Source organism: Pleurodeles waltl, chromosome 6, assembly GCF_031143425.1.
Source record: "Pleurodeles waltl isolate 20211129_DDA chromosome 6, aPleWal1.hap1.20221129, whole genome shotgun sequence".
Classification (NCBI taxonomy): domain Eukaryota; kingdom Metazoa; phylum Chordata; class Amphibia; order Caudata; family Salamandridae; genus Pleurodeles; species Pleurodeles waltl.
Genome location: NC_090445.1, coordinates 1,672,923,405 through 1,672,946,399, shown reverse-complemented (window position 1 = coordinate 1,672,946,399; position 22,995 = coordinate 1,672,923,405). Strand labels below are relative to the sequence as shown.

The window sequence follows — 22,995 nt, the reverse complement described above, 5'->3', positions numbered from 1 at the left end:
GAAACGGCCCTGAAACGGGAGTCAGGCGTTTGGAAAGGGAACTTCCCGTTGATTGGAAAATGCGTCCTGGAAGGCCGGTGGTAAGGCCCAGGGTGCACCTGCCTGCGCCGAGACTGTGCCATAATCAACTAGCATTGTGGATGTCCGTGGGGGGCACCTTCTAGCAGCCAAAAGAGGGAGAGAGCTTTCTAGGCGCAATCTGGCAAAGGTAACTGTCTACAGAGAGGATGTGCAAAGCCTTAGAAGGGTGTGTGTGTGTGGGGGGGGGGGAACTGCATAGCACATTAGCACAAATCATGGTGTTAGAATGTTACACTATGGTGTTGGCATTTATACAGCTCACAGCCTGTCACGGCTTCCTGTACAGGTGGCGCATTCCCTCCCATCTTAAAAGCAGAGCCTTGAACCTTCCTCCAAGCAGATAAATCACTCAGCTGTCAGTCCCGGAAGCAATGAGTGCGGCTGGGCCTGTCCCTTCTTTTTCTGCAGGATATGTTCTTGTACTCTTTCCATCCCTGTTTAGTGGGATAGAGAGGTCGGGCCCACCTTAGAAATCAGTCATGTTGACTGGCTGCAGGTGAACCTGCTTGCGCATGCGCAGTGAGGCCGGTAGGACTGGGGCGAGGCCAGGCACCTGTCAGACTGCGGCCTCACCTGCAGCAGCTCTCCTCGTCTTTAAGAGACATTTAGGGTGACCAGACGTCCAGATTTTTAGAGGACTGTCCCGGTGTCCCGACGACTCTCTTAATTCTAAATAAATGTCCCCGTTTTTGGGACAACGGTCAGATTGTTAAATAAATGTCCCGGTTTTGGGGAGAAAGATCAGCCCATCTAGGGAAGCATAAGTTATAGAGGCCTACAAAGTATGAAAAGTATTAAATAATGAAAGTATTTTATCTGTTACTGTCAGGCAACACAGGCCCCTGTCTGCTCCCAGCAGAGAGACGAATGGGGAGCAGAGAGAGGTGGTTAGGGGTGCAGGGTGGGAGGGATGTCAAGACATAGCTAATTTTATATATGTAGTCTTGCAAGTGCGTGTGTGTATATATATGTATGTGTGTGTGTATATATATAGTACACAAACATTCACACATTCACAAAGCTACGCAAAAAAAGGGACACGCCAGATATAAAAGTGACAGTAATGTCTTTAGTCCTTCTTTTATGTCTGACCTGTCCCGGTTTATACTCCTCAAAACCTGGTCACCCTACACTTAGTGAGTTGTTTCACCCTCACAGGTCGGGTCGCTTACAGACCCTCGCCAAGGAGAACTCCTCTCCTAACTAGCTTTCTTATAACTGTGCTCCCAAGCTGCCTCCGACCTCCCAACTTTCCTTAGTTTGTTTCGTAACGCTATATTTAACCATCACTTCCGTTTCCCACGTTTCGAGGCTCCCAGTGGGCAAGGAGTATTGGAAAGAAATCGTTCAGATTGTATTTTTTTATTTATGACCGGAAACAAGTCGGTCTACTTGGCGATCGCGAGAGTCCCCAACAGCCCTCTCCTCTCGTAGGTCGACTGGACTGGGGCAAACAGAGGCTTGCGACCCATCCTGCCCCAGCCCTACCGGCCTTTCACGGCTGGTCTGGACTTGCGAAAGTGATTCTGACTAAACCCTATTGGCTCAGGGCCAGCGCTACACACTGCATGGGCATGGCTCTGTCCAAGCCCTAAAGGCCATCCATCACCGGCCATGGCCTCTGAAAGGCTAAAGGATGCACGTAAGACATGGGCGTAACTTCCACTGGTTCAGCAGGTGCAGTTGCGCAGAGGCTCGAGGGCACAATCACCCCTGATCACCGTAATGTTTTATACTTCTAATATGTGAATGCACAATAGCTGCTTTACTCATGTGAGTGGTAGCCGCCGTAAAGATGATAGGCTGGGCGGCCCCACCAGGATTCGAACCTGCGATCGTGTCGTCCACGGATCACTGCGGTGGGAGTGTTTTATTACTCAGTTACCAGACTCCAGCCTAATGCTCCTGACAGGGCACAGTGCTGAAGCAGGGTCTGAAATATGAATGACTGTCACTGTCCCGGTATTTCAGAGCACTGGCCTGTGGGAGATGTTTCCATTTTACTTCGAGGCCAGACAGCCTTTGATCACACACTGAGTCAAGGTACAAACAGCTAACGAGACTGACTGACTGAATGCATTCATTCTTAAACCAAGCCAACAGCCGCCGCAAACACCGTGAAAACATCTGTCCAGCTGCAGCACACGTGTCTAGTTCCATGGTGCCCCCAGGGCCCTCTTAACAGCATTTCCTCTACCCTTTGTCGGGTTTAAAAGTCCAGGGACGTGGCTGTACGTTATACGGGGCTCCAATAGAGGGTGTTTAAAAAGAACCAAGGCTCATTTCACGATGCTGTCGCGACCATTCAATACACATTGTCTGGGCATTTGCATCCAGAATAGCGCTTGATGGGAGCTATTTTTTTTTTGTATCTATTCGTCTTCAATTTGGGCAACACACGGAAAAGAGGCACACGGGGATTAAATAATCGGGAATTGACTCCCGGGGGTCCCTTGTTCGCAGTCCCCAATGTAGGCGCTAGGTCACACCTCCCTGTCACTCCAGCTCCCAGTAACTTTTTCCCAGCACCAGGAAGAGGAAGGGCTTGTTTAGGGGCAGCGCCTCGAAGGAGCGGCGAACGAGTAAACAGGAGGCTGGACTCACCAGGCTGCGTCCCCCGTTCCTGATCGGTGATGAAGCCCGTGTAATCCAGTGAAGATCCAGCTGTGCGCAGGATCACAGCTCCCCCATGCCGCCACCGCCTGCTCCAGTCCGGCTATTGTTGTTCCCGGTTGGTGTAGCTCGGCGAGTCCTCGGGCACATTCCTGCCTCTTGGCTCCCAGGCTGCCTCGCTTCCTCCTCTGCCGGCTGGGAGGCAGGCGGGCTCTCTCTCCCAGCCAGCAGGCAGCCGTCCCTTCCTTCCTGTGTGTGATCCAGCCTGCCCCTCGTCTCACGTGTCCTCAGCCTCCTCTGTGTGCAATCCAGCCAGGCTCTGTGGCGCACAGGTCTCGTCCCTGTGTGTAATTCAGCCCAGATCACCTCCGCGAACGTACTGTGCAGCCCAGCATGGCTCTGTGGCGCACAGGTCCCGTCTCTCTGTGTGTAATTCAGCCCGGCTGTGCCTCGCACAGACCCCTCCCCTCCTAGCCTGCCCTGTGCCTCACAGGCCGACTGTGCATCTGATCAACCAGGCTCTAAGGCTCACAGAGCAACTCCGTGGATATTTATCACCCAGACTGCCTCTGTGGCGCACAGATCGCCTCCGCGTATGTACAGTGCCGCCCAGACTGGCTGTGTGTGTAATTCAGCCCGGCTGTGTCTCTCACAGACCCCTCCCCTTCTAGCCTGCCCTGTGCCTCACATGCCGTCTGTGTACATGATCAAGCCGGGCTCTGTGGAGCACAGATCACCTCCGCGAACGTACTGTGCAGCCCAGCATGGCTCTGTGGCGCACAGGTCCCGCCGCTCTGTGTGTAATCCAGCTGTGTCTTTCACAGACTTCCTCCCCTCCGAGCCTGATGTGTGCCTCACATGCCGATTCCCCTCTGTGTATATGACCCAGCCTGGCTCGGTGGCTCACAGATCGACTCTGTGGATATGTATAGCCCAGACGGCCTCTGTGGCGCACATATCAGCTCTGTGGCGCACAGTGCAGCCCAGCATGGCTCTGTGGCGCACAGATCATAGCTCTGTGTGTAATCCAGCCTTCCCCGTTTCACGTGTCTTTACCATCCTCTGTGTACAATTCAGTTTAGCTCTGCGGCGCACAGGTCCCGCCGCTCTGTGTGTAATCCAGCCCGGCCCTATCTCTCACAGACCCCCTCCCCCCCAAACCTGCCCTGTGCTTCACATGTCGTGTCCCTCTGTGTATATGAGCCAGTCGGGCTCTGTGGCTCACAGATCTCCCCCGTGGATGTGTGCAGCCCACACAGGCTCTGTGGCGCGCAGACCCCTACTCTGTGTGGAATCCTCCACGGCCCTCTCTCTCACAGACCCCCTTCCCTCCGAGCCTTTCCTCTGCATCTGCATACGAGCCAGCCTGGCTCTGTGGCGCCCACATCTCTGTCTGGGTGTGTGCAGTCGAGATTGGCTGTGTGTTACACAGACACTCCACTCCCCCAGTGACCCCGCTCGGCTCTGTCTCGCACAGGCCCCTCCCCTATGTCGTTTCTCTCTGAGTACAAGCCAGCCTGGCTCTGCAGATCACAGATCTCCTCTGTGGGTGTGTGTAGTCGAGACTGGATTTGTGTTACACAGGCCCTCCACTCCCCCAGTGACCCAGCTCGGCTCTGTCTCGCACAGGCCCCTCCCCTGTGTTGTTTCTCTCTGTGTACAGGCCAGCCTGGCTCTGCAGATCACAGATCTTCTCTGTGGCGCTCAGGTGCCTCTTTCTCTAATCCAGCCCGGTTCTGTCTCTCACAGACCTCTTCACTAAATTGGGTCTCTCGGTGTAATAGCCAGCCTGGCTCCGTGGCTCACAGAGCACCTCCGTATGTGGCTCTGTGGCGCCTAGGTCCCTTCTCTCTGTGTGTAATCCAGCCCGGCGCTGTCTCTCACAGACTCCTCCCCTCCGAGACTGCCTCTGTCTCACATGTCGTTTCCCTCAGTGTGTATGAGCCAGCCTGGCTCTGTTGCGCACACAGACCCCTTGGTGGGAGTGTGTAGCCCAGACCGGCTCTGCGGCGCTCAGGTGCCTCTCTCTCTGTGTAATCCAGCCCGGCTCTGTGGCGCACACAGACCCCTTGGTGGGAGTGTGTAGCTCAGACCGGCTCTGCGGCGCACACAGACCCCTTGGTGGGAGTGTGTAGCCCAGACTGGCTCTGCGGCGCTCAGGTGCCTCTGTCTCTGTGTAATCCAGCCCGGCTCTGTGGCGCACACAGATCCATTGGTGGGAGTGTGTAGCCCAGACTGGCTCTGTGGCGCTCGGGTGCCCCTCTCTCTGTGTAATCCAGCCCGGCTCTGTGGCGCACACCGACACCTTGGTGGGAGTGTGTAGCCCAGACTGGCTGTGCGGCGCTCAAGTGCCTCTCTCTGTGTGTAATCCAGCCCGGCTCTGTGGCGCACACAGACCCCTTGGTGGGAGTGTGTAGCCCAGACCGGCTCTGCGGCGCTCAGGTGCCTCTCTCTCTGTGTAATCCAGCCCGGCTCTGTGGCGCACACAGACCCTTTGGTGGGAGTGTGTAGCCCAGACTGGCTCTGTGGCGCACACAGACCCCTTGGTGGGAGTGTGTAGCCCAGACCGGCTCTGCGGCGCTCAGGTGCCTCTCTCTCTGTAATCCAGCCCGGCTCTGTGGCGCACACAGACCCCTTGGTGGGACTGTGTAGCCCAGATTGGCTCTGTGGCGCACACAGACCCCTTGGTGGGAGTGTGTAGCCCAGACTGGCTCTGCGGCGCTCGGGTGCCCCTCTCTCTCTGTGTAATCCAGCCCGGCTCTGTGGCACACACAGACCCCTTGGTGGGAGTGTGTAACCCAGCCGGGCTCTGTGTCGCACACAGACCCCTTGGTGGGAGTGTGTAGCCCAGACTGGCTCTGCGGCGCTCAGGTGCCCCTCTCTCTGTGTAATCCAGCTCGGCTATGTGGCGCACACAGACCCCTTGGTGGGAGTGTGTAACCCAGCCTGGCTCTGTGGCGCACACAGACCCCTTGGTGGGAGTGTGTAGCCCAAACTGGCTCTGCGGCGCACACAGACCCCTTAGTGGGAGTGTGTAGCCCAGACCGGCTCTGCGGCGCTCAGGTGCCTCTCTCTCTGTGTAATCCAGCCCGGCTCTGTGGCGCACACAGACCCCTTGGTGGGAGTGTGTAGCTCAGACCGGCTCTGCGGCGCACACAGACCCCTTGGTGGGAGTGTGTAGCCCAGACTGGCTCTGCGGCGCTCAGGTGCCTCTGTCTCTGTGTAATCCAGCCCGGCTCTGTGGCGCACACAGATCCATTGGTGGGAGTGTGTAGCCCAGACTGGCTCTGTGGCGCTCGGGTGCCCCTCTCTCTGTGTAATCCAGCCCGGCTCTGTGGCGCACACCGACACCTTGGTGGGAGTGTGTAGCCCAGACTGGCTGTGCGGCGCTCAAGTGCCTCTCTCTCTGTGTAATCCAGCCCGGCTCTGTGGCGCACACAGACCCCTTGGTGGGAGTGTGTAGCCCAGACCGGCTCTGCGGCGCTCAGGTGACTCTCTCTCTGTGTAATCCAGCCCGGCTCTGTGGCGCACACAGACCCTTTGGTGGGAGTGTGTAGCCCAGACTGGCTCTGTGGCGCACACAGACCCCTTGGTGGGAGTGTGTAGCCCAGACCGGCTCTGCGGCGCTCAGGTGCCTCTCTCTCTGTAATCCAGCCCGGCTCTGTGGCGCACACAGACCCCTTGGTGGGACTGTGTAGCCCAGATTGGCTCTGTGGCGCACACAGACCCCTTGGTGGGAGTGTGTAGCCCAGACTGGCTCTGCGGCGCTCGGGTGCCCCTCTCTCTCTGTGTAATCCAGCCCGGCTCTGTGGCGCACACAGACCCCTTGGTGGGAGTGTGTAACCCAGCCGGGCTCTGTGTCGCACACAGACCCCTTGGTGGGAGTGTGTAGCCCAGAATGGCTCTGCGGCGCTCAGGTGCCCCTCTCTCTGTGTAATCCAGCTCGGCTATGTGGCGCACACAGACCCCTTGGTGGGAGTGTGTAACCCAGCCTGGCTCTGTGGCGCACACAGACCCCCTTGGTGGGAGTGTGTAGCCCAAACTGGCTCTGCGGCGCACACAGACCCCTTAGTGGGAGTGTGTAGCCCAAACTGGCTATGTGGCGCCTAGGTCCCTTCTCTCTGTGTGTAATCCAGCCCGGCTCTGTGGCGCACACAGACCCCTTGGGGGGAGTGTGTAGCCCAGACTGGCTCTGTGTATCACAGAGACACAGGCCCTGCAGTCCTTGTGAAGCACAGCCCGGCTCTGTTCCGCACAGACCTCTCCATTCGAGCCCGCCCTCCGCCTCTGTGCACGGGCCAGTCTGCCTCCAACAGATCTCTTCCGTGGGTGCGCGCAGCACAGACTGGCTCTCCGTTTCACACAGACCTCTCTCCTTCTGTGTAACATAGACTGGATCTGTTCCGCAAAGACCCGTCCCAAATTAAACCAGACCCTTTGCACTACTTGGTAGCAAGCAGCCTGGCTATGCCCCCGATACACCTCTCCTGCGTATCCCAGTCTGGTTCTCTCTCACACAGACCCTCCCGTCTAACCCATCTTGACTTTGTATCTCTCACTTGTATTACAGCAGGCTCTGCACCTCACAGACTGCCCCCCCCCGTCTTTCAAAGATTGGTTCTTTCACAGACTCTTCCCCTCTGGTGTGACCCACATTTCACAGACCGCACTACCATACTTCGTAACAAAGATTGAATCCGTGTGTTTTTCAGACCCCCACCTAGTATAAAATAAATTCACTGTGTTACACAGACATCTACGTCCCGTGCAAGCCACTCATACTGCTACACAGACCCCCCCTCTCCGGGTGTAACCGTCTCTATTTATCGGGGTTACACAGACCCACCATTTGTGTAATCAACACGGCCCTGCATCTCATGTCTGCTCTCCTTCCTCTGTGTGTAACTCATTCTCCCACATTCCCTCTGTCTCACAGACCACCTCTCGTGTCGGCATAACACAGACCTACAGTAATCTGTGTGTAACGGACACGGACTGTGGTCTCATGTCTCATGCTGTCTCTGCCTGCGTAAGCAGCCTTTAGTCTCTCCCTCTCTCTGCCCGTCTCACCGACCCCTCTCCTCTAGATTGGTCGGAATACAGACAAAGGCGTTGTCTACAGACCCTCGCCCATGTCTCTGTAACCAGCTGATGGTATCTCTCTACATCTCACAGACCTCTCGGTGTGTGAGATCTCTCCCTCTCCATCCTTGATCATGTAAAGCAGGCAGCCTGTCTCTCACACACATCCTGTCTGTATGTCTGCTTAGAGCCCCTCTCCAAACGCCTGTCTCTCTCGAACTTCACACTGTGTGTAACAGTCTCTGCCCCCTTGAGTGAAAGGAGCCGTCTCTAGCATCACAAATATCCTGCCCGCATATCTGCTTACACCCCCTCCCCACACTCCTCTGTCTCTCTCGTTCTTTACAGTGTGTAACATAGACAGTCTCTGCCTCCTTGAGTGGAAGAGGCGGTCTCTTCCCTTACAAATATCCTATCTGTATGTCTACCTAATCCCACCCTCCTTTACACCCTCTGTGACACAGGCAGTCTCTTCCTCTCTTTGGTGAGAGAAGCTGTCTCTTGTTTCACACATATCCTTTCCGTGTGTCTGCTGAAACCCACTCTACGCTGTCTCTCTCTTTACACTCTGCGACACACTGACAGTCTCTTTCCCTCTTGCGTGACAGAGGCTGCTCTTGACTCACACATATCCTGTCTGTACGTTTGCGTAAACACACTCCGCTGTCCCTCTACAATCTGTGTAACACAGGCAGTCTCTTTCCCTCTTGCGTGAGAGAGGCTGTCTCTTGTCTCACACACATCCTATCCATCTGTCTGCTTAAACCCCCTCTCTCCTGTCTCTCTCGTTACACTCTGTATAACACAGGCAATCTCTGTCCCTCTTGCGTGAGAGAGGCCGTCTCTTGTCTCACATATCCTATTCGTATGTCTGCTGAAACCCACTCTCTTCTGTCTCTCTCGTTACACTGTATGTAACACAGGCCGTCTCTTTCCCTCTAGGGTGAGAGAGGCTGTCTCATATCCTATCCGTGTGTCTGCTTAAACCCACTCTCTCCTGTCGCTCTCGTTACACTCTGTGTAACCCAGGCAGTCTCTGTCCCTCTTGCGTGAGAGAGGCTGTCTCTTGTCTCACACATATCCTATTCGTATGTCTGCTTAAACCCACTGTCTCCTGTCTCTCTGGTTACACTCTGTGTAACACAAGCCGTCTCTTTCCCCCTTGCGTGAGAGAGGCTGTCTCATATCCTATCTGTGTGTCTGCTTAAACCCACTCTCTCCTGTCTCTCTCGTTAAACTCTGTGTAACACAAGCCGTCTCTTTCCCTCGTGCGTGAGAGAGGCTGTCTCATATCCTACCTGTGTGTCTGCTTAAACCCACTCTCTCCTGTCTCTCTCGTTACACTCTGTATAACACAGGCAGTCTCTTTCCCTTGTGCGCGAGAGAGGCTGTCTCTTGTCTCACACATATTCTTCCGGTGTGTCTGCTTAAACCCACTCTCCGCTGGCTCTCCCTTTACACTCTGTGTAACACAGGCCGTCTCGTTCCCTCTAGGGTGAGCGAGGCTGTCTGTCTCTTGTGTCACAAACATCCTATCCGTGTGTCTGCTTAAACCCACTTTTCTCTGTCTCTCTCTCTTTCTTTACACTCTGTGTAACACAGGCAGTCTCTTTCCCTTGTGCGCGAGAGAGGCTGTCTCTTGTCTCACACATATTCTTCCCGTGCGTCTGCTTAAACCCCCTCTTCTCTGTCTCTCTTTCTTTACACTCTGTGTAACACAGGCAGTCTCTTTCCCTTGTGCGCGAGAGAGGCTGTCTCTTGACTCACACATATCCTATCCGTGTGTCTGCTTAAACCCACTCTCTCCTGTCTCTCTCGTTACACTCTGTGTAACACAGGCCGTCTCGTTCCCTCTAGGGTGAGCGAGGCTGTCTCATATCCTATCCGTGTGTCTGCTTAAACCCACTCTCGTCTGTCTCTCTCGTTACACTCTGTGTAACCCAGGCAGTCTCTGTCCCTCTTGCGTGAGAGAGGCTGTCTCTTGTCTCACACATATCCTATTCGTATGTCTGCTTAAACCCACTGTCTCCTGTCTCTCTGGTTACACTCTGTGTAACACAAGCCGTCTCTTTCCCCCTTGCGTGAGAGAGGCTGTCTCATATCCTATCTGTGTGTCTGCTTAAACACACTCTCTCCTGTCTCTCTCGTTAAACTCTGTGTAACACAAGCCGTCTCTTTCCCTCGTGCGTGAGAGAGGCTGTCTCATATCCTACCTGTGTGTCTGCTTAAACCCACTCTCGTCTGTCTCTCTCGTTACACTCTGTGTAACCCAGGCAATCTCTGTCCCTCTTGCGTGAGAGAGGCCGTCTCTTGTCTCACATATCCTATTCGTATGTCTGCTGAAACCCACTCTCTTCTGTCTCTCTCGTTACACTGTATGTAACACAGGCCGTCTCTTTCCCTCTAGGGTGAGAGAGGCTGTCTCATATCCTATCCGTGTGTCTGCTTAAACCCACTCTCTCCTGTCGCTCTCGTTACACTCTGTATAACACAGGCAGTCTCTTTCCCTTGTGCGCGAGAGAGGCTGTCTCTTGTCTCACACATATTCTTCCGGTGTGTCTGCTTAAACCCACTCTCCGCTGGCTCTCTCTTTACACTCTGTGTAACACAGGCCGTCTCGTTCCCTCTAGGGTGAGCGAGGCTGTCTGTCTCTTGTGTCACAAACATCCTATCCGTGTGTCTGCTTAAACCCACTTTTCTCTGTCTCTCTCTCTTTCTTTACACTCTGTGTAACACAGGCAGACTCGTTCCCTTGTGCGCGAGAGAGGCTGTCTCTTGTCTCACACATATTCTTCCCGTGCGTCTGCTTAAACCCCCTCTTCTCTGTCTCTCTTTCTTTACACTCTGTGTAACACAGGCAGTCTCTTTCCCTTGTGCGCGAGAGAGGCTGTCTCTTGACTCACACATATCCTATCCGTGTGTCTGCTTAAACCCACTCTCTCCTGTCTCTCTCGTTACACTCTGTGTAACACAGGCCGTCTCGTTCCCTCTAGGGTGAGCGAGGCTGTCTCATATCCTATCCGTGTGTCTGCTTAAACCCACTCTCGTCTGTCTCTCTCGTTACACTCTGTGTAACCCAGGCAGTCTCTGTCCCTCTTGCGTGAGAGAGGCTGTCTCTTGTCTCACACATATCCTATTCGTATGTCTGCTTAAACCCACTGTCTCCTGTCTCTCTGGTTACACTCTGTGTAACACAAGCCGTCTCTTTCCCCCTTGCGTGAGAGAGGCTGTCTCATATCCTATCTGTGTGTCTGCTTAAACCCACTCTCTCCTGTCTCTCTCGTTAAACTCTGTGTAACACAAGCCGTCTCTTTCCCTCGTGCGTGAGAGAGGCTGTCTCATATCCTACCTGTGTGTCTGCTTAAACCCACTCTCTCCTGTCTCTCTCGTTACACTCTGTATAACACAGGCAATCTCTGTCCCTCTTGCGTGAGAGAGGCCGTCTCTTGTCTCACATATCCTATTCGTATGTCTGCTGAAACCCACTCTCTTCTGTCTCTCTCGTTACACTGTATGTAACACAGGCCGTCTCTTTCCCTCTAGGGTGAGAGAGGCTGTCTCATATCCTATCCGTGTGTCTGCTTAAACCCACTCTCTCCTGTCTCTCTCGTTACACTCTGTATAACACAGGCAGTCTCTTTCCCTTGTGCGCGAGAGAGGCTGTCTCTTGTCTCACACATATCCTATCCGTGTGTCTGCTTAAACCCACTCTCTCCTGTCTCTCTCGTTACACTCTGTGTAACACAGACAGTCTCTTTCCCTCTAGGGTGAGCGAGGCTGTCTTTCTCTTGTCTCACACATATCCTATCCGTGTGTCTGCTTAAACCCACTCTTCTCTGTCTCTCTTTCTTTACACTCTGTGTAACACAGGCAGTCTCTTTCCCTCTTGCGTGAGAGAGGCTGTCTCTTGTCTCACACACATCCTATCCATCTGTCTGCTTAAACCCACTCTCTCCTGTCTCTCGTTACAGTCTGTGTAACCCAGGCAGTCTCGTTCCCTTTAGGGTGAGAGAGGCCGTCTGTCTCTTGTCTCACACATATCCTATCCGTGTGTCTGCTTAAACCCACTCTCTCCTGTCTCTCTCGTTACACTCTGTATAACACAGGCAGTCTCTTTCCCTTGTGCGCGAGAGAGGCTGTCTCTTGTCTCACACACATCCTATCCATCTGTCTGCTTAAACCCACTCTCTCCTGTCTCTCGTTACAGTCTGTGTAACCCAGGCAGTCTCGTTCCCTTTAGGGTGAGAGAGGCCGTCTGTCTCTTGTATCACACATATCCTATACGCGTGTCTGCTTAAACCTACTCTCTCCTGTCTCTCTCTTTACACTGTATAACACAGGCCGTCTCTTTCCCTTTAGGGTGAGAGGGGCTGTCTCTCAGAACTCTAACTCCCGGTGTACCCAGCTCGTCTCCCAGGCCCCGAGGAGGGTGGGCGCAGAGAGGACGGTGAGCATCTGCCGCTCCCGGCGCCTCCCCGCCCCTCTGTGTGCATCTGAGCGTCTGCATCATCTGCAGACAGATTTTAAGGGGGGCTGAAGGGGCGGGCCTCAAGACGCGAAGAGGCGATTTACTAAAGCATTAATCACTTCCATACCTCCGGGACAGTATGGAACAAGAAGCTGTTTTGTTAATATCCTCAAGGCACGAAGGAACGGAGCCTCATTTTACATAATAAAAAGGAGCTGCGCGGCTCGGAAGCCCCTGCGTTACCCTTTAACAGTCCCATTCTGGAGGTCTAACAAAGGCATCCGCGACTTTCAGTACAACAAATAAGAAATGTTCTCTTGGTAAACCAAGGGGAACCTTTTTCGTTCTCTGTTTCACAGTGGGGTGCCGGGCATTCATTAGTGTTTTAACGAGAATTCTTCAGCTAACCAAGGACGTGCGATTAGCTGATCCAGGTGAGGTTTTTGCTTTGCATTCTGGGACTTGCAGTCCTGTTTTTATAATGCATCAGACGTGGCTTCGACAGCCTGAATGCAAAGCCAAAACATAGGCTAGATCAGCTACTCACACAATTTGAGAATATATAAATTATTTCTCAAAAAATATATTCAGCTTTTGGGTACCCCCGGGTGTACTCGCTGCATGAAACAACACATTGCACAATAGCAGACACTAATGTGATGACAATGAAGTATTTCCCAAAGCACACAGAAGATATGGGATGAATTTCTTGTAGGGTACCTCACCACAATAGTGCATAATGATGCTCCAATTACTTGTGCAGACAAGTCACAAACTACACCACACCATGCAGACATATGATGACAAAAAGCAAATGTGGGCCTACAGAAGTATTATAGACCAGTGGTTCCCAACCTGTGGTCCAGGGACCCCTGGGGGCCCACAAAGCCTCCTCTGGGGGTCCGCGACTGCTTAGAAAATTAAATAATATTAACAAATGAGGTCCCCCAGCTTTCAGTAATGACTCAGTGGGGGTCCCCGGATTACTATATTGATTCAGAGGGGGTCCCGGGTTCCAGTAATGATAAAGTGGGGATCCACGGAGGTCAAAAGGTTCTAGGGTAAGCAGGTAGCGTACATTTACATTTTGTGGACCTCCTCTGCACAGCCAGTGGCTGTCATTAGTATCTTATTGAAAACCGGCTTCTGGGCTACAGTAAAACCCTGATGGGCAGTCTATTTCACCAGTTACAAATGGCTTCTGCTGGATTTATATATTAGCATAAAGGGGTTTGGACCTAAAACTTGTAAAATGGAAATCCCACTTGATTCCACATGTCTCTTAGAAATCATTATAGTGCCTAATCGTGTCTACTGGTTCTTTTGATAGCCATTAAAAATTCACTTTTTTTTCTGCTGGTCCTACGTAGTCCTATGGATGCAAGAACCCATATGTAGCTGCTGGATAAAGTACTGCCCATTTGTCACTGGACAACTGGAATTTCCGATGGAATGTCACTCGGAGGTTCCAGGAAAATGTACCACAGTGTTATAGAGAAAGGCTCCAAGTGGTAGCCTGTAATGGACTTCATCCAACTCCACAATGTTAGGTTTTAATCAGTTTCACACAGAAGCCATGACCTGCATGTATCTATCTCTCAGGGGGTCACACAGTATATTAGTATCGTTGCCTTCTTCAGGTGATGCAGCAATAACACTTCTGCCCCTTAAATCACCTGTCCTATTGGAGCCTTGCCTCTATTCAAAACATTCGCCTCGGACCATCCTTCACAGAAGAGATGTGCAAAGTTGCATTTTTCTTGCATACTTTTCAAAGAAAAACTTCATTCCTTAATGGAGGTTGCAACATTTTTCACTTTGTTAGCGGGTGCCCAGCATCCCCCCCCCCCCCCCCACCAACAATAACGTTTATAAAAAAACATGATAAATGAAAGCAATAATTGATAAGCCTAAAGGTAGGCAGTCAGTCAGTGCCAGACCTATTGGATTTACCAATGCTTATTTTAAGAGTTTCCTATGTACTTCACAGAGCATTAAAATTGATGAATTTCTTAAGCGTTTTATTTCAAAGTGCGGGTTGACCGCCTCTTCCATTAGCAAGAACAGTAACATCAACATGAAATCTAAAAACAAGGAAATCGAACTTTAGTAAGAGTGCATACCCACCATTAAAAGTAAAATACAGGAAATTGATCTTTAGTAAGAGTGCACACCAGGAAACTTCCCCTTATCTTCAAATTGGCATTGTTTTAATGGCAAGGGTACGGTTTGGTGCTGGTATCCAAGTTAAGTAAAAAGGGTCAGGAAGAATGCCTGATTTTAAGGATATCCACATGGGAAACATTTACCTAATATAATATAAAGGGGCATCATTTACATAGGGATTATCCTGAGAGAGAGGCACCCCCCAGCCCTCCTGGACTCACAGTGGGTCCTCCTGGTTGTGTGGTGCAACTCGAAGAGGACACCTCCCTTCTCACACAAGGGTCTTTTAAAATCGTAAATGAAACATAACGGTCGTCAGAAAGAAATTCTAACTTTACTGGTACCGCAATTTTAAATGAAGGCTACTAGAGATGATGAGTGGTGCTTTTTAAAGTGCTTAATTATTAATTGATTCACTTCTTGCCACCACAGTTCTAGTCCTGGATTTCTTTTTACAAACCACTGTTACTATGTAATCACTCAGTAACTAGAAATACTCAGAGAATGTGAGCTCTAGATACAGTAAATAAACTGAGTGCACTGCTACAATTACAAAGAAACTAAATACACAAAATATCCCAGAATGCCTGGATTTGCAGAGAAAAACCCAGATCTGGAATAGTGTTAACTAGACTGGGAGTAACTATAATAACACCGGCGTAATTGGAGTAACTTCAGTAATTCCACTCTACTCTGGGACACAGAGTTAACAATAATTATGTTAATAAGCTTGTCCGTATAATTAAGAGTAATTTGGGTGGGGGAATAGGTACAGAAACATAGAATATAGCGAGCGCAAACAGCTACCTGCGCCTTGTATTTAGCGCTATTTTCTTGCCACAAAATGCATCCTCATTTCCATTTTTAGACGCATTTTGCGCAAAGGAAATTACGTTAAGTGCCGGGAGTAAATTGTAGCACAATTTACAGCCTCCGGTCCATTTAGGAAGTCAGAAGGCATTTTTGCACTAAGAAAACAGAGCTAACTGCCTAATAATTCTTCTTGTGTAATTATGTGGAATCTCGAGGAATATTGCATTAGTTCGGTGTGATTTCTCTACAGCAAATTACGTGAGCTACACCCACCTCCAATGTTGACCTGATAATTTCCAAATACTCAGAGATCAATGATGAAAAACTCCCACGAACCAAACATTTAGTGATCTCAATTAAATTACAGCGTTTTACTTGGTCATTCTTGGTAAACTAAGGATGTACATATACATGTTTAGGTGCTTTTATAGCATAAAATGCAGAGGTATGAAACAAATATTTCACAGGAAACCATGAATTATGCAAAATAGTTCAATTTCACAGTGAAGTTTAGATTTCATTATAAAGTGACAGCCCCTAATCCCTCTGCAGAGATTTGTCAATACTACTGAGATTATGAGGCATGGAGAACCAAATTATGCAGCAAGATTATCTGAATTTTTTGTCAAAAATGCAAATTAAGCAGCACATTCTATCACAGTATTATTTTCACCCATTTCAACCAGAAACAACATGTTTGTGGAATCATATAATTTATGTTGCAAATTATGTGGCAAAACAGTAAATCCATAATTATTAGGCAAACACTGCAACCACAGAATTGCATAAAACCACTGGCCCTGAATATTGTCCATTTTGTATCTATTTATTAATAAAACGTTAAAATAACCTAAACCATGTTAGCAACACTTTCAAGAAACAGCTTTTCTGACCTAACTATCCCAATGTGAGCATGTAATATAAAAAATACATCATATATTGGACCATCTTGTACAATTACCCATTATACGTTTTTGCTGTCGCTTCCTGAAGATGGGAAGTTGTGGTTCGATTAGTAAACCATAACTTTCACCCTTGCATGCAAAACATAATTCAAACCTCAATTTCATTGCTAATGGCTTCAGATGGGATGGGATACATAACATTGCAAGTGACATTGAGGGCATGATTGCTGACATTCCATACAACTTTACACTGTCGTGGACATTACTATAGAGACAGTGACATTGTTTTGTTTTGATATGAATGTGTTGCTATGTCCTGTTCATTTTTTTAGTAGAGCTAGGGTCAGGTCAAGAGAATGACATTTGGAGGACGAGTTTTGATTGAGTTGGGACGTGAAAGTTATGGTTTCTCAGCTAGATATCAATGGCCAATTTCAAGCATTTTTTAGTACTGTTTATTAAGAATAACAACTTTAGCTATGGTTTTAACAACATTTCAGTTTTTTTTTTAAACAAATGTTAATATATTTATCAGTGATTTGACAGTGAAGCAATACAAGTGTTCCTCTTTCATTTAATCCTTTAAAGCCAGCCAGGCTCCTTTTCATAGCACACATTTCTCAAAAACTACTGAACGGGTTTACACCAAAGTTACTTTTCTGAGGAATATTGTTGTTTAATAGAAAGGCTAGTGTAATTCCATTAAGCATTTTTTGTAGGAGTACATATTGAAAGTATATATTTTTTCTTCCTACTTTATACCTACCCTTAGATGGATATACATGAAACGTTACATGCCAAAATGTAGCCACTGTTGCTATTCGATTAGGAAAAGTCATGCAATTTTATCAAATGTTATAGTATATAGATTTTCAACCTATCTACCCCAAATTGAACATTTAATATGAACCAGGCCACATTTGTTAATTGGCCCTATACTGCCATTTCAGGGTTCTGTAGAGCTGTATAAACCCCTTGGCTGTCAGGGTCGTGGCTTGTGATGTCACAGAACACCCTGATTGCAATGATAGATGACATTCCAGATGTATAGTTAATGGTGCAAAGCTCCAACTCCCACTGTCAGTGCAGTTCCCTTAATGAGCCTGTCTTTTCCTCTGTTTACATGATGATCCCTGCCTGTGATGACATTTATACTCCACTTTCCCCGCAATACCAGCGTGTGAAATCCATCTGCCAACACCGCTTCAGAGAGGATTTGCTTTATCTGGAAGCCCCGCCCCGCCATCTTCTTTCGCGTTGTCATACTCTGCGGGGGAAGGGTTTGTTATCAGGAGAACCACCTGTGGGCGGGGCCGGAGCCGGGGATGTTTGCAGAGTAAACACAGGCCTCTGGTGATGATTGGGCGAACGGAGGGGCGGACAGCTGAACGGCCACACTGGCTCTGTTTGAGTGATACACCCCACGTGTTGACAAGGGTTTAAAATCACATCCGGCCACTCAGAAAGCGATCACCGCATTCCGCTGCACCAGCCCAACGCGGGACATCAGACAAAAAAAATACCGCATCTCTTCAATGGTGTGGAGCATGTAATAAAATGTATGTGACTCCCAGGGTAGTTTGAGGAGTGAGCCCTGTGGTGTCTAGAGCAGTGGTTCCCAACCTTTTGACATCTGTGGACCCCCACTTTATCATTACTGGAAACCGGGGACCCCCACTGAATAATTATTGAAAACCAGGGACCCCCAACTAAGTCATTACTGAAACCTGAGGGCCTAATCTGTTATTAATATTTACTTTTATAAGCAGTCACGGACTCCCTGAGGAGCCTTCGCCGACCCCCAGGGGTCCCCGGACCACAGGTTGGGAACCACTGGTCTAGAGCACAGTGGAGACGTGGCTAGCAAGGGCAAATGCGGCGCAGAACCCACTCTCCACCCCCCCCTCCCCCCCCAGGGACCTGCTTGGGTGTATGTGGGGAGTCACGGGAGGATGGGTCAGAACTTTTCCTCTCCTCGGGGACCTGCTTCTCCGGGTGATGGGAGGAGATCTCCCCCTTTCCTCAGAGGTCCGCTTCTGCGGGGTGCATAACTCCTCAGAGACCTGCCCTCCTGTCTGAGGTACTGAAATACCTCCCTCCTAAGGTTCATGCTTTTGTCACATGGGGCGCAGAACTGCCCCTCTCCTCAGGGGGCTGCAAGAAACCCCCTCTATTCAGGGGCCCCCTTCTCTGGTCTCAGGTGCCGGACTCCCGCTCCACTCAGGATCCTGCTTCTCTGGTCTCAGGTGCCGGACTCCCGCTCCACTCAGGATCCTGCTTCTCTGGTCTCAGGTGCTGGACTCCCGCTCCACTCAGGATCCTGCTTCTCTGGTCTCAGTGCAGACTTCCCCCTGTCCTCAGGAGTCTGCATCTTCTGCCTGAGGTACAACAATCCCCCTTTCCTCAGGAGCCTGCTAATGCACATGGAGCACAGGACTCCCCCTCTGTTCAGGGACTTGTTTCTCTGGTCTCAGGTGCAAAACTCACTCTCTCCTCAGGGCCCTGCTTCTCCTGTCTGAGATACACCAATCCCCCTCTCCTAAACGGCCTGATTCTGCATGTCGGGTACAGACCTCCCAATCTCCTTAGCAGACTGTTTCTCTCAATCTGAGGTACAGACTAACTCCCCACCTCCTCAGGAGCCTACTACTCCTCTCTGAAGTACAGAAATGCCCCTCTCCTCACGCACCTTATTCTGCACATAGGGTGCAGAATTCCCCCTCTCCTCAGAAGCCTGCCTCTTCCGGGTGGGCACTATTCAATAGGGCAATTGTTGCTAGGGCCAACCCAACCCACGTTGGGTGTTTTCAACATGGCGAATATATTCAGGCACACTAAACTTGGGCTCTGATGGCTGATTGCGCGTGGGGCATACTTTGTTAATCATAGTGTCCCACCACATCTTGCACTAAAATCCAGGCTGAGGCAGCCGCTGCACCCACAGTAAACCCAGAAACAGAAGTTCGGTAGGACAAGAGAAGAGCCCTTAAGCAACTCGACAGTGGATCCACAAACAGTGTCTTGGCATCTTGGTAGCTCCCCCTTTCAAGTGTGCTCCAGTGGCTATAAGTAAACCCAGAGAAAGAAGTCTGGTAGGACAGAAGCAAAGTTCTTCAACAACCAGACAGTAGACCCTGTTCTCTTCCCATTCAAGAGTGCCCAAGTGAACCCAGCAGACTTGTCAAATAGGATTTAACACTCAATCGGGATTTGACTGTAGTGTTAAAAAAGATGCCCACATCCACAGCCTGCAAATTCTGTGAAGTTCAGAGGAGTCATCTCTGCCAACTCCCTTCCTGGCAGGCCTATTGTTTTAACCTGGGAGGCATTTCACATCTATTCACACCTATATGAGGCTTAATTCTGTCTGGGAGAAGCTGGAGAGCCAATGCAAATCAGTCTCCAGGATCTTCAGGTTGCGAAAAGGTAACTTTCTAAAAGTTACTTTTTATTATTATTATTTTTTTTTATCAGAGTTAACCGTTGGATTGGATTTTTAATAACTATTAAACGTAGTTGTTAACTTGTACCCTGGTTTTCTGCATCGGAAAGCTACGCCCGTCACAGTGAAAACAGCTTTTGGATCCTCGTCACTGTAAAGACATGTCAACATTAAACTTCTACACGTCCTACGTTTACATACCATACACCCTGCTTTCTGGGCTACATAGGGGTGACTTCTTAAAATTTAAAAAGGAAGTACTGACCTTTCAACAGGGTTTATTTTGACAGGTCGAATTGCAGTTTTTATACCGCTACAGTCAGGTCACTAAAGCAGACCTGGAGCCATGTTTGCCCAACCACTATAGCGGATGGCACATCATGTGATGGAGTCCACAAGTGGCATTTAACTCCCAGGCACTTGGGTACATTTTGTGCCATATCCTAGGGACTTACATGCAAATTAAGCATATGAATTAGGAGTATGCCATTGCGACCATGTTTAAAGCAAGATTCTTTCACAAAGACGCATGCATCACCTATAAGGCAGTCCACTGAAATACCTTGTCTAAAAACTCTTGGTTTCGGGTTGGGGCACATTTCTAGAAATAAAAGAGGTTTATGACTAAAAGTCCTCCCAGCTCTGTGACACAAAACTTCCAAACAGGTTTCTCTGGTGAGGCCTCAAAGTTTTGGAACTGTCTGCTTCACACTGAGAAAAACTCCCACTCAGAACACTTTAGGTGCATGCACAATAATGTTATGACAAAGCAACAGTTTCAAGCATTTGAAATCCTTCCTGCCATGGTCTAACAGGTGCAGATGGGTCAACGGCTCAAAATGTGTAAGTTTCCTACAATTTTAAGTCATTTCCTATTTTGGGTCCAATAGTGTCATATTTGGACTCCCAACTGATTAGCATCTGCTGCCTGATACATCTTGTATATTGTAGTCTAGTTGTTGCATATATTTATTTATTATATATTTTTACTGAAAAAAACAAAGGTTACCGGGACGTTATAGTTCGGTTCATGTTTTACCCTCACAAAACCATAGAAATTCACCAGTTATAGTTACACTTATAAGTATACCTATGTTAAGAAACTATAACCCGTGGCCTAAAGTTAATTTTCGGCACAAGTTATAGTTTCTTCAGGTAAGTATAACTACAACTGGTGAATTTCTGTGGTATTGTATAGGTAAAACGTGACCCTAACTGCAACACCCCTAAACCTTTGTTTTTTCCAGTGAATTTCTATGTTTTTTTTAAATAAAGTTATATATAAATACTGTAGGTTAATACAACCATGGCGGCACACGCCCTTTGGCTGTGCACACCGAATGTTGGCCGCAGGGCCTGCAGCCAACCCTCCCCCATGCACCCAACCCCACAGCGTTCATCAGTGCGCAGCAGGGGTATGGTGTGTGAGTGGGTGGGTGAGAGGTTTTTTCCCCCCATTGGTTTTCAGAACCGCGGGCACCCGAGGATCACCCGCGGGTATCTGCAGCTCCACAAAGGATCTGTGTCCCTACATGTCTGCATTTCTTTTTCCTTTAAAATTGCCAAAACTATGGAACGGATTTACACCAAATTACAAAACAAGATCTTTCTGGACCAAGATCTAGCTTTCTGTCAAATTTGGTGTAATTACGTTCAGCGGATTGAGCTGTAGTTGTGTCTTAAATCTCTATGGGAAATAACATGGACAACACATATTTTTGACCTCACCCTCTTTTCTCGGCCCCCGCTTGATGGATCGCCCCAAAATATTCCATGCAGAACTAGACATGTAGGGCACTTTTGTTGGAACATTTTGTGAAAATTCATCAATCGCCAAGCCAACCTGGAATGAGCAAAAGCAAACCCGTACACGTGTTTCACTATCAATATAACTCTTCAGAGATGTTTAGATTTGTCCAGACACAGGGGAGCACCCAGTATTTTTTGCTCATTCCAGTTTGGCTTGGACAGTATTTTACTAATCAAAAGCTGTAATACTGTGCCAGGAGTGGTGAATATGTTTTGTCATTTTACAGACTGGGTGGATGGCACTGTGCCAAACCTGTACTTAAAGACTTTGCTGTATAAATGGCAAAATACTTTGTCCCTTTCTAAAACAGTGCGCATTGCACTGTGCTAATCCTATGCTTAAAACCTTTGCTAGAAAAAAAGACATTTGAGGTGAGCAAACTTAAGAGTGTTGCTGGTGTTGTAGGGTGGTATATACTGGAGCTTTGCTCCACCAAAACTAGAAACTACCCACAGTTCTCCTTTCCTTTTTGCATAATTTATGTGTCATTCTATGCCTGCAAGGGTATAGCTTTGTCTTATACTGGGTGCTACTTTGTGCCTGTACAAAGTTAAACCTCTCTGACGAGCTATAATGATAGCAAAACATGTGTCAGAGGTTGCTTTTGCTCATTGCAGGTTGGCTTGGATTTTATTTTACCTATCCAAAGCTGTAATACTGTGGCTGGAGTGGAGAAAGTCTTTTGTCAGTTAACCTCTGCAAGGATGTCACTGTGCTTATCCTATACTTAAATACTTTGCTGCATAAATGGCAAAAGGATTTGTCCCTTTCTAGCTTGGTGTGAATAGCACTGTGCTACTACTATGCTTAAAAACTTTGCTATAAAACCAGACATTTGAGGTGAGCAAATTTCACTTGTGTTGTAGGGCTCTCTATATTGAAGCTGCTCTCACCTAAACTTGGGAACTACCTAGAGTTCTTACTTATTTTTTGCATAATTTATGAGCCACTTTAAGCCTGAAAGGGTATTGCCTATATATATATATATATATATATATATATATATATATATATATGAATATGTTTCTCTACGCCACCTGCTTGAAGTAGGGGCATACCACAAGTTTCAGCATTTTTTTTTTTTTTATAGGATTCACAATATACTACGTGTTGTTAAAAAAAAAAGACACACTACTACTTGGCACGTGCGTGTATAGCAAATCTCTTTTTAAATTACCTTTTCACTATCATGCACTTGTAAGGGTTTTCTTATCCACAGCAAGGACTTATTTCTAGTGTGGTATTCTTTACCGTATAGCGCTTCAGCGCGCTGGAGGCGTGGGCAGCGCTACAGAAACTCGTCTAAATAAATACATTTCTGCAGATGCCGTGCCTTTCACCTTACTTTCATTTTAAATTGAACTTGACGAAAGAAAAGTCATTCAAAATGACAGGTGGAAGGAACCATCCTGCTTCACCGCGAGGGGACACCGTGTAATGACTGAAGACTGACAAACTAAATGAGATACTAATTGCATCAGTCACCCTTTAATACACTCTGTGGACCACAGCTAACCTCTGCATTGCTAAAGAAATGAAAGCAACGTACAAAGTCCCTAACCATACACTAGATAAGCTTCAAGCGCCACGTTTGATGACCTGCCTCGTCAAAGCA

General features: G+C 48.8%; 1 protein-coding gene across 13 annotated transcripts in view; it reads right to left on the bottom strand.

The window, feature by feature from the left end:
* DAB2IP (DAB2 interacting protein) overlaps positions 1–22,995 on the bottom strand; it is a 1,276,993-nt gene that overhangs the window by 376,052 nt on the left and 877,946 nt on the right. For 2 of the 13 annotated variants that reach the window (XM_069241677.1, XM_069241679.1), the window contains exon 1: positions 2,686–3,821. The exons of 10 other annotated variants lie outside the window; for them this stretch is intronic. The gene's annotated coding sequence lies outside the window, so the exon portion shown is untranslated. Of the gene's footprint in view, positions 1–2,685; positions 3,823–22,995 lie in introns of those variants that run through there. One more of the 13 variants, XM_069241681.1, reaches the window with a different exon arrangement.